Below are 13,360 nucleotides of genomic sequence, written 5' to 3'. Positions count from 1 at the left end.
GTTGCTCTGCCTTTTCTAAAACCAGCTTGAACATCAGGAAGTTCATGGTTCACATATTGCTGAAGCCTGGCTTCGAGAATTTTGAGCATTACTTTACTAGCGTGTGAGATGAGTGCAATTGTGCATAGTTTGAGCATTCTTTGGCATTGCCTTTCTTTGGGATTGTAATGAAAACTGATCTTTTTCAGTCCTGTAGCCACTGCTGAGTTTTCCAAATTTGCTGGCATATTGAGTGCAGCACTTTCACAGCATTATCTTTCAGGATTTGGAATAGCTCAACTGGAATTCTGTAACCTCCATTAGCTTTGTTCGTAGTGATGCTTTCTAAGGCCCACTTAACTTCACGTTCCAGGATGTCTGGCTCTAGGTGAGTAATCACACCATTGTCATTATCTGGGTTGTGAAGATCTTTTTTGTACAGTCTTCTGTGTATTCTTGCCATCTCTTCTTAATATCTTCTGCTTCTGTTAGGTCCATACCATTTCTGTCCTTTATCAAGCAGTATATATATTCGATACCATATTGAAAAAAAAAAATATATAGAACACTTCCTCATTGTAGATATAGCTGATATAGACATTTTCTCAAAGATTTTAAATATCCAGATAATCATAGTTTTTAAGATAAGTTTCTTAGGATTTTTTAGTTTAATATTTATACTGTAAAATTTATTTTGATTTTTCAGTTTTATCATAGATACTCCACTAATTTTTAATTGTTATTTTAATTTAATTTTGAGAATAGGTCCCGTTTATAATATAAATTAATGGAAAAATATGAAATGATAACTGGAACTTGTCCTTCCTGTTAACGAAAAGCATCAATTCTATTAAGTAAGGTAATGAATAGAACAGTGAAAATTCCTTTTAAGGTTTTTACTGTCAGTATTTTAGGAATATGAAACTTTAAAAAATTGCTTCTAGTTCTTTTGGCTAAACATGATAATGTATTTTTTAGTATAGTGCCAGGCTTACAAAAGCTTCTGATTAGGTGTTAGTTAGTTCTTTCAATACATGCATTCATTCACTGGGTCCTGGATCCAAAACCAGATAGATGATCATAAGAATTCCCTGAGAAGTTTTTTAAAAATACAGATATCCATGACATATGGCCTATGATTATATATAGCAGTGTGTTAGTATACAAAAGGATTTTGTCTAATTTTTCCTTAGCATTAACTCCTTGAGAGAGAATTGTTGGCTCAAAAGATTTAATCATTTGAGATTCTTGATTCACAGAAACAAATCCCCTTCAGAAAATTTGTATCAATTTACAAACTTTCCCTCACATTTTCTCTACACTGGGTGTTATTGAACTTTTAAGATTTTCTCAGTGGATGAAAAGGGTCTCTTATTTTAGTCTGTATTTCTTTGTCTATGAGTGAGTATCAACGTTTCTCATAAGTTTTTTTGAAATGGATTTTTGTGTATTCCTCCTCATTTTAAAAAAATATTTTGGTGAATTATCTGTTTTTGTTATCTGTTCTCTCATAAACCTAAAATTCTTAACTTTGATAAGTAGTAAATTGAATGATAGGGCTTAGAAGGCAGCACCTAAAAATAAGAATTGTCATCTGGAAGATGAGGTGATTTAGATTACTATGCAAATATGGCCATGATGTTATATCTGTCACATATCTGCAGGATTCTTTTACATATTTCAATCTATTCTCTCATAAATGATGTTTCAGGAGTGATCATTTTCAGTGTGAGTGTGGGGGAATTGGATTAAAATTTTCTAGTATGAAGAAATCAGATATTTTGCTACTATCATTTGAACACTGATCATTACAGTTGGTTCTGGGTGGTATTGAAATTAGTTTGAAACCATGCCCTTAGTAATGCCATCTGACAAAACTGTTTGTTTTACTTTCTTGCCTATGTATAAATGTGATTACAACAGAATCCCCTTAATTTGGGGACTGTTTATCTTTGTGTCCCTAGTGGCTTATAGTATCTGGCCCTTTAAAAGAAAACTCATTTACTTTAGTCCCTACACTTCTGATACCAGACATGTGGGTTTCCCACACCAGTAAATTCTATAATTCTCTAAGAACACCAACTGAGAGTTAGCACAGACTCCACAGATTAAGGGGTCAGTCCCACAAGACTACCCTTACTTCAGGTATCAATTGCGAGTAGTGGGTGCCCAGGTTACCTGTACTTTTGTTTGATTTGACTATAAATCGAGTTGGGGGCGGGTGGGAGACTCCTGAAATCTCCTCAGGTTTGATAATTGTTGTCATGGTTCACAGAACTCAGGGAAACATGTTTGCTAGTTTATTTTAAATGATATAGTAAAAGATAAAGATGAATAGCCAGATGATGAAGGACTAGGTCTGGGATGGGTGTGCCCCCTCCCAGTACATGGATGTGTTCACCAGTTTGGGAGCTCTCCAAACCTATAGTTTATGGATTTTTTTATGGAGATGTCATCATGTAGATGTGATGGATTATTAACTCAATGTCCAGCCCCTGTCTTCTCCATGGAGGATAGGAGGTGGAGCTGAAAGTTCCAAGCTTCTAATCATGACATGGTCTTTCTGGTGACCAGCCTCCATCCTGAAGCTATCTAGGAGCCCACCAAGAGTAGCCTCCTTAAAATAAAAGAAATTCCAAGGGACACAGGAGTTCTGTGTAAGATGCTTCTGTCACCCTCATCACTCAGATAATTATCAGGATTTTGGGAGTGCTGTGTCAGAAACTAGTGCCAAAGACTAAATATCAGGAAAAAAAATTGCTCCTACCAGCCCTGTCACTCAAGCAATTATAAGGGTTTTAGAGCTCTGTATTAGGAACCGGAGACAGAGACCTATGAATATATTTCTTATTATGTCACACCATGATTGGGGGGGGGCGGTTAAGAATGCTTGTTGATGTGATTGCCTTTTTATCTGAATCTACTCTTTCTACTTTATTATTATGGTAACATCTCCATTTTGGGACTAATAAAACTATAACAAAGTATAGAAATAATCTCTGTTTTCTCTTTTAAAATTATTTAAAATTTAAAAATCATGATAAAATACACATAGAATTTGGCATTTTAACCATTTTAAAGTGTACAGTTCAGTGGCATTGAGTAGATTTACATTCTTAATGCACTCATCACCACCATCCACCCATAGAACTTTTTTCATTGGCAAAGCTAGTACTGTTGGGTGGTAACTCCCCATTCCCCTACCCTCAACCCCTGTTAACCACCGTTCTACTTTCTGTTTCTGAATTTGACTACTCTGTGTTCCTCATATGAGTGAAATCATACAGTATTTTCTTTTTCTGACTAGCTTATTTCACTTAGTGTAGTGTCTTTGAGGTTCATCTGTGTTGTGCGAGGGTCAGAATTTCCTTTCCATTTAAGCCTGAATAATATTCCATTGTGCATGTTATACTGTATTCTGTTTATCAGTTTTTCTGTCAGTGGACACTTGGGTTGCTTCTGTCTTTTGATTATCATGAGTAATGCAGCTGTGATCATGGGTATACAGTTATCTCTTTGAGACCCTGTATTTAATTCTTTTGGATATAAACCCAGAAGTGGAATTGTTGAGTCATATGGCTTACTCCTTGGAAGGAAAGTTATGACCAACCTAGACAGCATATTAAAAAGCAGAGACATTACTTTGCCAACAAAGGTCTGTCTAGTCAAGGCTATGATTTTTTCAGTAGTCATGTATAGATGTGAGAATTGGACTATAAAGAAAGCTGCATGCAGAAGAATTGATGCTTTTGAACTGTGGTGTTGGAGAAGACTCTTGAGAGTCCCTTGGACTGCAAGGAGATCCAACCAGTCCATCCTAAAGGAGATCAGTCCTGGATGTTCATTGGAAGGAATGATGCTGAAGCTGAAACTCCAGTACTTTGGCCACCTCATGCGAAGCGTTGACTCATTGGAAAAGACCCTGATGCTGGGAAAGATTGAGGGCAGGAGGAGAAGGGGACGACAGAGGGTGAGATGGTTGGGTGGCATCACCGACTCAATGGACATGGGTTTGGGTAAACTCCGGGAGTTGGTGATGGACAAGGAGGCCTGGCGTGCTGCGATTCATGGGGCCACAGAGAGTCAGACATGACTGAGCGACTGAACTGAACTGATGGTAATACTGTTCTTAATTTTTGAGAAACCGCCATAGTGTTTTTAATATTGGCTGCCCCGTTTTATATTTTTACCAGCAGTGTACTGGGTTCTAATTTCTCTTCTTCCTTGCCAACACTTATTTTCTGTTTTTCAATAATTGCCATCTTAATGAGTATGCTGCAGTATTTCATTATGGTTTTGATTTTTCATTTCCATAATGACTAGTGATATTGAGCATATTTTCATGTACTTATTGGCCATTTGTACATCTTCTTTGGAGAAATGTCTATTCAAGCAAATCCTTTGCCCACTTTTTGTTTTAGGAATTTTCTTTACATGTTGGATATGAATCTAATTCTCTATATCTGGATATTAATTCCTACATTAATTAAACATTCTCTAAGTGTTTTATAATTCTGTAGCATATATTTCATTTTTCTTATAGACTTCAATATAGTATATTTGGGGGGGCTGATGAGGAAATATGGCTTTATTTTTTTTAGAACAGATTTATTGATATATGACTGACATTCTAAGCCCTGAATACATTTTAAATATGCAATGTGATAAGTTTTGACATATGTATACATCTGTGAACCCATTGCCACAGTTAAATCAGTGAACATATCTATCACCTTCCAAAATTTCTTCCTGTCCCTTTGTAATTCCTTCTCTTACCCCCTCCTGACCTTTCCCCCTTTCAGGGAAATACTGATATACTTTCTGTCACTATAAATTAGTACATTTTCTAAAGTTTTAAAAAATGGAATCTGTAGTATGACCTTTTAGGAAGAAGTTGCTTTTTCCACTCAGCATAATTATTTTGAGATTCATCCATGTTGCTGCATCCTTATTTCTCTTCTTTTTGTACCACTCAGGTAGTCTCTTGAATGGTGTAGCAATCTGGGTCCAGTAAGGAGATGGAAACCATACAGTTGGTTAAATAAGGAAAGTTTAGTATCAAGAATTATTAATATGACTAAAGAGTTAAAACTATAAGATAATAAGGAAACTTTATACAGTATTGTAGGGCTTTGGGAGAGTACCCAAGGAGGAAAGATTTGGAAGGGGTTAAGATGTCATTGGAGAAGATGGGGTTCAGTGCACTGGACAGCAGAGAAGTCCATGGTTTGTATAGGCCCGAGGTGGTCTGAAGTTGCTGGATGAACAGTAGGCAACTCATTGGAGTGTGAGAGGAGAGCAGGGGATCAGCCACTGACAGAATGGGTGTGTAGTGGGAGTTCAGGTGCCAGCAGGGGCAGGAAACTTTTGGAGTGGGTGGGCTGTCTTGGGGGCTTGCAGGAGGGACAGCTTGGTGTGTATCCATCTGGGCCACAGGCAACTATGTTCAGTCTCAGGGCTTGTAGAGGGAGTATAGACGCTGGTGCTGGTAAGAGACCAAGCCCATAAGGGACATTGACACTTTATTATACCAGGTTGAGGCTTCAAGGTCACAGGATTGTTTTCTCTGTAGGTGGCTAAGACAGTACTCTATTGGAAGTCCTCATATCTGCACCTACTTCAGTGTCTCTTGAGTGCCCTCTATTGAGAGAGGTAAACATGGGGCATGTTGAAGGAATGAGCATACTGAAGGAACTTTATTGTCTGTCATACAGCATATATTGATGGATGCATTCAGAGCCGAGGGGCAATAAATGGGTAAGTGACACACGTGGATATATCACAGTTTGTTTTTCCATTCATCTGTTGATGGGCATTTTGGGTTCTTTTTTAGTTATTGGTTCTTACAAGTAAAGCTGCCATGAACATTTAATATACCAGTTTTTGTATGAACACATATTTTCATTTCTCTTCGGTAAATACCTAAGTGTGGAATGACTGGGTCATAGAGTAGGAGTGCATATAACTCTTTAGGAAATTACTAAATAGTTTTCCAAAGTAGCTTTACCAAAAAAAAAAAAAGTAGCTCTTTTTGTTTTTGATTTTGTTGGCAGTGTATAGTTCTTCTATATCTTACCAACATTTGGTACGGTCATTCTTTTAAATTTTAGACATTACTAACTGGTGTGTTTGTGTGGTCGTATCTCCTTGTGGTTTTAATTTGCATTTCTCTAATGACTAATGATATTGAGTATTAATTCATGTGTTTATTTACCATTTGTATATTTTCTGTGGTAAAATGTTCAGATCTTTTACCCATTATTTTAATTGATTTAATTCTTCATTATTGAATTTTGAGCACTCTTTATATATTTTTTATTCTATGCTTTGCAGACATTTTCTCCTAGATTGTGGCTTGTCTTTTCATTCTCTTAACAGTATCTTTTGAGGAGCACACATTTTTAATTTTGATGAGGCCCAGGCAATCAATATATTTTTATATGGATTTTGTTTTTGTATCTAAGATGTATTTGTCTAATCCAAGCTTAAAAAAGATTTTCTACCAAGTTATCTTCTAGATGTCTTATGCTTTTAGGTCTTATGCTTCATTCTATGATGAATTTTGAATTGCTTTTTAAAATATGGATCATAAGCTGATGGAGGTTCATGTTTTTATGTAGTGGTATCCAGTTCTAGCATCGTTTGTTGAAAAGGTTGTCCTTTTGATATTTGTCAAAAATCAGTTTGTCATATATATGCGGGTTTATTTCTGACTACCAGATTTGTTCCACTGAACTCTTTGTCTGTCTCGATGCTGCTATCATTTTGATTACTGTGACTTTATAAGAAGTCATGAAGCCAGGTCATGCTACCCCTCTAAATTTATTCTTCTTTTACGGCCTATAAGATATTGGCTGTTGTACTGGTTGTCAATTTATTGCCTCTCAGCTCCAGATTTATCCTTTTTTTCACCTGCTCTGTGAAAATGTATCAGGTCCTTTAAATATTTTTCTTTTGCCATCTTGTACAGTGTTAAGCTTTGTCACTACAGAATGCTGGAGAGAAATTGAGAGTTTTGCTTCTTGGTTCTTGTGTGCTTGCTTTGTGGTCTCCAGCAGCATACTCATCTTCTCCAGTGTCAGCCCACATAGCTCCCCTAGCCTACATCTCCTGAGCATGTGCGGCTTTTTCTCCACTAGGCTCCCTGAAGTGCAGAGAGAGCAGTGGTAACTGCAGCCGTCAGCTAGCACCTTCTCTTTATGTCTCTCCTTCGTGTGGTTTGTAGCGGATTACCTTGGTGGGACACTTCCAGGTCAACAGCTTTTGTTTCATAGCTCCCTAAAGACTGGATTTCTGGCAGGATCCACAGGCAGATTTTCAGCAGGTTCTGCCTGCATGTCACCAGAGCACCTTCTCTACCATTCAGTGAGATAGACCTGTGCCCTCTCCAAGGTCTGAGTGTCAGCCCTGAAATCGCCTGAAAGGAGTTGGTAGAGGTTCTTGCTTAGCCACTCTGTCTGAGCCTTAGGAAGTATTGGCTGCTGTTGTGTTCTTTAGAATTCTGTTTACTTCTCACTAGTTAACTGCTACTACTTCAATCTCTTGTTACAGTTAATGATTCTATATACTTCACTTTCAGTTTTCAAATCTCTGTAGCTACTCTGCTGATTCAGTCAAGAGGGATGCAACTGTACTGTGTTGTTCACATTTCTTTATGAGTTTTAGAAGCAATTTATAAATGTCTATCTGAGAAAAGGATATTGGGATTTTTGTTGAATCTGTAGATAAATTTGGGGGAATTGCATAGGATCTATAGATAAATTTGGGCAGAATTGAAATCTTAACAGTGTTGTCTTTTAAGCCATGAATAAGGCTGTCTCCATTTACTTATATTTTTAACATTTTCTTAGATTTTTTAATTTCTTTCAGCAGTGTTTTATCGTTTTTAGTGTACAGATCTTTCCAATACTTTGCCAAATTTATCCCCAAGTATGCTATTTTTTTCTCTTATATATGGTGTTTTATAAAAGATATTTTTAAATGGTATTTTATAAATAGTATTTTTTTAAATCATTTTTTTATAACTGGTATTTTTTAATTCAGTTTTTTAATAAATGGTATTTTATGCCATCTATAAATGATATCTTAAAAAATTCCAGTTCTGTTTGTTCATTGCTAATATATAAAAGTACAATTTATTTTTGTATGTTGGCCTTGAATTTTACAACCTTGCTAAGTGAACTTTTCTGTTCTAGATTTTTCTTTTCTTTTTATCGATTCCATTGGATTGTCTACATGAACAATCATGTCTTCCGTGAATAAAGAGAGTTTCATTTCTTTCAATCCGATACAGATGCCTTTACTTTCTTTTTTTCTTTCTTTCTTTTTTTTTTTTTTAACTGACTTCACTGGCTGGACCCTCTAGTATAATGTTGAATAGAACTGGTGATAGTGGATATCCTGGTCTTGCTTCTAGTCTTAGGGGGAAAGCATCTTTTCTTTCATAATTAAATGTGATATTGATTATAGATTTTTTTCCTAGACCCCTTTATTAGATTGCTTTCCTTTCCATTCCTAATTTGCAGACTTCAAATAAGGGACAGATATTGGGTTTTGTCAAATAATTTTTTGGTGTGTTTATTGAGATGAGAGTTACTGTGTGTTCTAGCCCTGCTGCTGCTGCTGCTGCTAATTCACTTCAGTCCTGTCCGACTCTGTGCGACCCCAGAGACGGCAGCCCACCAGGCTAATGCAAATGTCTGTTGTGCACAGTTTTGTATTGGCAGTTTCCCCCCTCACCCCACAGAACCCTTCCTTCATGAAAGCAGTCATTCTGCATGTATAATATCTGGGTTTTAAAAAGTATTTTATTTTCAAATATCATTTCTAATTGTTTAAAATATAAACTAATTATTGAACTATGGTATGAAAAAGTAGAGAGAAAAATTAAGAACTATTTGGAAAAACGTATACTGAGGTAACTGTTAACTTACAGTTGAAACATCGTATTCATTATGTTCAGCATTACTGATGGGAGATAGCTATGGCATACTTAAGCCCTTTTGTGAATGAGTTGCCCTGGGATAGTTGGGTTTAAGTCTTGTATTTACCACTTGCTAACTTGATAAGTTTCTTAAACTAATTTTCTGATTTCTCATCTGTTGAGTGAATATAAAAATATTCATCCCAAGGGTTATAGTGAGGGTTAAATAGAATCAACTGCATCAACGTACATACATAGCAGTGTTGTTAGGCACTTAATAAATGTTTTTGTCTTTTATTTTCTTCTAAGTTTCTAATGAAAGTTATCTTGGAACCAAGAAAATAAAGCAAATTCCTGCTTCTGTAACTTTTCACAGTTTGAAAGAAAATTAAACCTATTAGAAAATACTGAGCTGAGAATGCTCTGAAAGACAGTTCTGACTTGGAAAAGGATGGTAGAATTTTTTTTATAGTGCTTTAGTTGGATGGGTGCAGGCATAGTACAACTAGTTTGGGGGAATGGTTGGTTAAGTATAACTGTCAGAGAATTGATCTTGTAGATGAGCAGCCATTGGACAATTTAGATTTTATCAACAGAGTTGGGGAGAAGCAGCCTCCGGAGCATGAGAGGGCCAATGGAAACTTCCCAGATTTTTAGAGTCATCATAGTAGATTTTTCTATCATTGGGTCCTGAAGTCTTTTCCCAACCCCACAGTCCTCTTCCCCAAACCCCAAGTATGAGGGCCCTTTACCCTGGTCATGATTTTAGGCCTTTCTGGCTCTTGATCTCAGAAGGAATATCTTTATGAAACTTCTAAGAATAAGTAAATAAGTATTTTGTAGTGTTAAAAAGTCCTCTAAGTCTTCCTGTCTTCTTTGCACTGTGTTTTGGATCTTGTTATATACCTGCTGTGCAGTAGACAAAACAATAATGTATAATAATGAAAAGCTTCAAAGTAGACATATGGCTGGAAGGGAGGGTTTGCAGCAGCTTTTTTTTTTTTTTGGTCTTATAAGAAGTCGAATGAGATAATTTTTAATACCTAGTTTGCAGACTTCGATATGTGCAAGCAGCTTTTCAAAGCCTACCTGTGCATTTCCGGGAGCTCGGTTTGTGACTGAATGGATCAGCTATTCTCTTGTATCTTTTTAATGCATTACTGGTTTCTAGCAGCTGGTACTTAACACTGTTCAGTTTTGAGTTTGGTTACTTGTCTGTGCTTCCTGTGATTTCTTTGCTTTTATGAGGTACTTTTTGACTACAGGTGGATACAGTTTTCTATAAATATAATCTATGCTTTGAAATTAAATTATCCTTGTCCTCTTTGAATATGCAAATTGTCTTATTATCTGTGAGTTTGCCTCTTGTTTTGTGACGCCCTGTGTTCTTGTAATGCTTGCTTACGTTTTAGTATAAGTATAGACATCCATGAAAGACTTTGGTCTGTTTAGATTTTAGGGAAATGTAATTATTTGGCCATCACATTTAGGATTATTGGGGTGTTTCTTCCTAACTTTTCAGAATATAGAAAAAGAATTGAATTTCCTATTCTTTCCTAATCAAGCTCTCTAAGCTCTTTCCTAATCAAGATCTTGCACTTTTCAAACCAGCTTGCATGGAAAATAATATGAAGTATAGTATATCTGTTATTTCTACATGGATATGCTTACTATAACTATGGAAAATAATTTGATTTACTGTGAAGCTCTTTTAGGGTAAATGTGTCAGATATAATCAATATTTTAGTATTATCATATATACTTAAGTACTTTTCCATAACTTATGAGAACTTTATTTATTTTTTGTTCTGCAAAAGATCACCAAAATTTCAGTAATGGAGCTTTCTCTTTTAGATATTCAGAGGAACTTAGAGAACAGATTTATCTACATTTATATAATTTTATTTAAATTTGTCTACATTTTGCCAGTCACTGGTAAGAAGCTTTCCTTCATGAACCCTACTTTGCTCCTTAAATGACATTTTCCTCCACTTGTGATGTTTGGTACTTATAAAGTAAATGTTCACTGTTCTAGCTTTCTTTAATTTTCTGGAAGGTATTTTTTTTTTAGCCTCTATATCTTTAAATGTTGGGAACTCTGAAAGACATCCATTTTTATTTCTTCTCAAGAAAGTATCTTCATTTACTCTTGATGTTTTTCTAGAAATTCCTGCTATCCACAGATAGAAATGAAAATATGCAAACATAAAATCTCAGCCGTTTAGGATATTTTTAAAATTACCAAGTCAGTTTATTTAAAAAGTTCATTAGATGTGTGGTTTTTTTTTAACTACTGCCCCCGTGCCCCGCCACTTTACTGAGCCATACTTGACAAATAAAATTGTAGGATATTTAAAGTGTACGTTGTAGTGACTTGATCTATGTGGAGTTGTGAAAGAAGTCCCACCATCTAGTTAATTCACATATCCATCACCTCACTTATTTTATCTGTTTATCTTTTGTGTGTGTGTGTATGTGAGAACATTTAGATTCTCTCTTAGCAAATTTCAGTTATATAATACAATGTTATTAGTGAGTGTTGTTGTTGTTTATTGACTCAGTCGTATCTGACTGTTTGCAACCCCCTGATCTGTAGCCGACCAGGTCCTCTGTCCTTGGGATTTCCCAGGCAAGAATACTGGAGTGGGTTGCCCTTTGCTTCTCCGGGGGATCTTCCCAAACTAGGGATTGAACCCATGTCTCCTGCATTGGCAGATGGATTTTTTGACAATGGCTGAGTTACCAGGGAAGCCCCATTATCAATGATAGGAACCATGAGAGGAGGTGAACTCAGAGTCTTTCTATTCAGCCATCTTAGTGAACTCTCCTTAAACTCATTCAGCTTTTATTTGCCTGGAAAACCCTTTATCTCTTGTTCAATTTTGAAGGACAACTTTGCTGGGTAGAGTATTCTTGGTTGGCATTTTTTTCTTTTAGCACTTTGAATATACTTCCTTCTGGCCTATAAAAGTTTTCAGATTTTGCTGAAAAAATCTGCTGAATATTCTGTTGAGGTTTTCTTTTATTTAGCGTGTGGTTTTTCTCTCACTGCTTTTAACATTCTGTCTTTGTCTTTACCTTTTGATAATTTAATTTAATGGGACTTGGTTGAGACTCATCTTATTTGAAACACTTCAGATGGACTCCCTGTGTCTGGGTATCTATTTCTTTCCTCAGGTTAGGGAGGTTTTCAGCCATTATTTCTTCAAAGAAGCTTTCTGCCTCTTTTTTTTCCTTCTGGGACTCCTATAATGTGTAGAGTCCCATTGGCTTTCAGAGCTAGATGATTTGGGGCCCAATCCCTCAGATGAAGTCTTAAAAATTGGAGTGGTAGATGTTAGGTCTAAACTCTTCATTTTTCAGGGAGAAGCCAGTAGTTGTGAATTCCTTTCCAATTGTATGTTGCTGTGCTGGGATTGGAGTTTATGAAGAGAATGTTTCTCAGCTTTTCCACTCATTTGATGTAGGTTTTCCCTTATTTACCCTCTTTGCAGTAGTCACTCGCTGGTCTCTGATTTTCTTTCAGAGGAACTTGCATGTTTGGGTGTAGATTCAGTGTATCTGAGGGAGGCAGTGAGTTTGAGAGCCTCTTATGTAGATGTTTTTGACCAGAATGAGATTTGTGATTTTTAGGTACTGAATGAATAATGATCCAGAGAAATGAGATGCTGTTCATATCTTAAATATGATACAGAAATGAGTCTACAATGTGTATAACTTCATTTGTGCTTGTGTGTAATGTAACCTTTTTTAATGTAAGTAGACTATTAGAGAATATATTTGGAATGTTATCAAAAGGACTCAATGTGTTGTTTATTGATATCATACCTATTTCTAGTTTGGTTCATATACTTGTTTCATAAGTATGCCAAGTACATGGCATGGTAAGGGAGAAGAAATGTAAAATGTGAGTTTATGTAAAGATACTTAAGGAAGGAAGTGCAGTGTACACTTTCTAATGTGGTTTTTTTTTTAATGTTAGAAAAAACATTGAAAACTTGGACATCTAAGAAAGCTGAGAAAGCTTCTTGCATTTTGTAACAATTCTTATCTACTAGTTGCAGAGCAAAAACAATAGAAAATTAATTGTATAGTAAAAAAGAAAAAAAACCTTTAACTATGAAGTCCTCCTATTAAATTCTTCAGTTCATTAAACCTACTTTTGGTTATTATTATTTAAAAAACTGTTATTTAGCAGTTCTAAGAAAAGCTTCAGAACAGCTGTAATTACAGCTGCAGTCTTAGTCAAAATAGGGGTTTTTAAAGGCTCCTCAGTCCCCTTTCGCATCTCTTTCACTCACCCCAAGCAACCCAAATTTAGTTGTCAAAGTTTTGGTGAGCTCAGGATTCCCGAAACTGGAGTGCCATGTGTTTAACTGCGTATAGATGCGATGGCTATCTGTGACTCTTTATGAAGGTTCCCAGAAACTTTTTCATTTTCCTGCTTCTCTGTGCACA

At 36.0% G+C, this 13,360-nt stretch overlaps 1 protein-coding gene across 12 annotated transcripts in view; it reads left to right on the top strand.

The window, feature by feature from the left end:
• Positions 1 to 13,360, top strand: part of FUT8 (fucosyltransferase 8 (alpha (1,6) fucosyltransferase)) — a 334,040-nt gene that overhangs the window by 86,613 nt on the left and 234,067 nt on the right. For 2 of the 12 annotated variants that reach the window (XM_010846748.1, XM_010846744.1), the window contains exon 3: positions 5,552 to 5,736. The exons of the other annotated variants lie outside the window; for them this stretch is intronic. The gene's annotated coding sequence lies outside the window, so the exon portion shown is untranslated. The remainder of the gene's footprint in view (positions 1 to 5,551; positions 5,737 to 13,360) is intronic. 12 annotated transcript variants of the gene reach the window in all.

This window comes from Bison bison, unplaced genomic scaffold, assembly GCF_000754665.1.
Source record: "Bison bison bison isolate TAMUID 2011002044 unplaced genomic scaffold, Bison_UMD1.0 scf7180017864239, whole genome shotgun sequence".
Lineage (NCBI taxonomy): Eukaryota > Metazoa > Chordata > Mammalia > Artiodactyla > Bovidae > Bison > Bison bison.
Note: the sequence above shows the minus strand (reverse complement) of the source record. Positions and strands in the feature narration are given on the sequence as shown.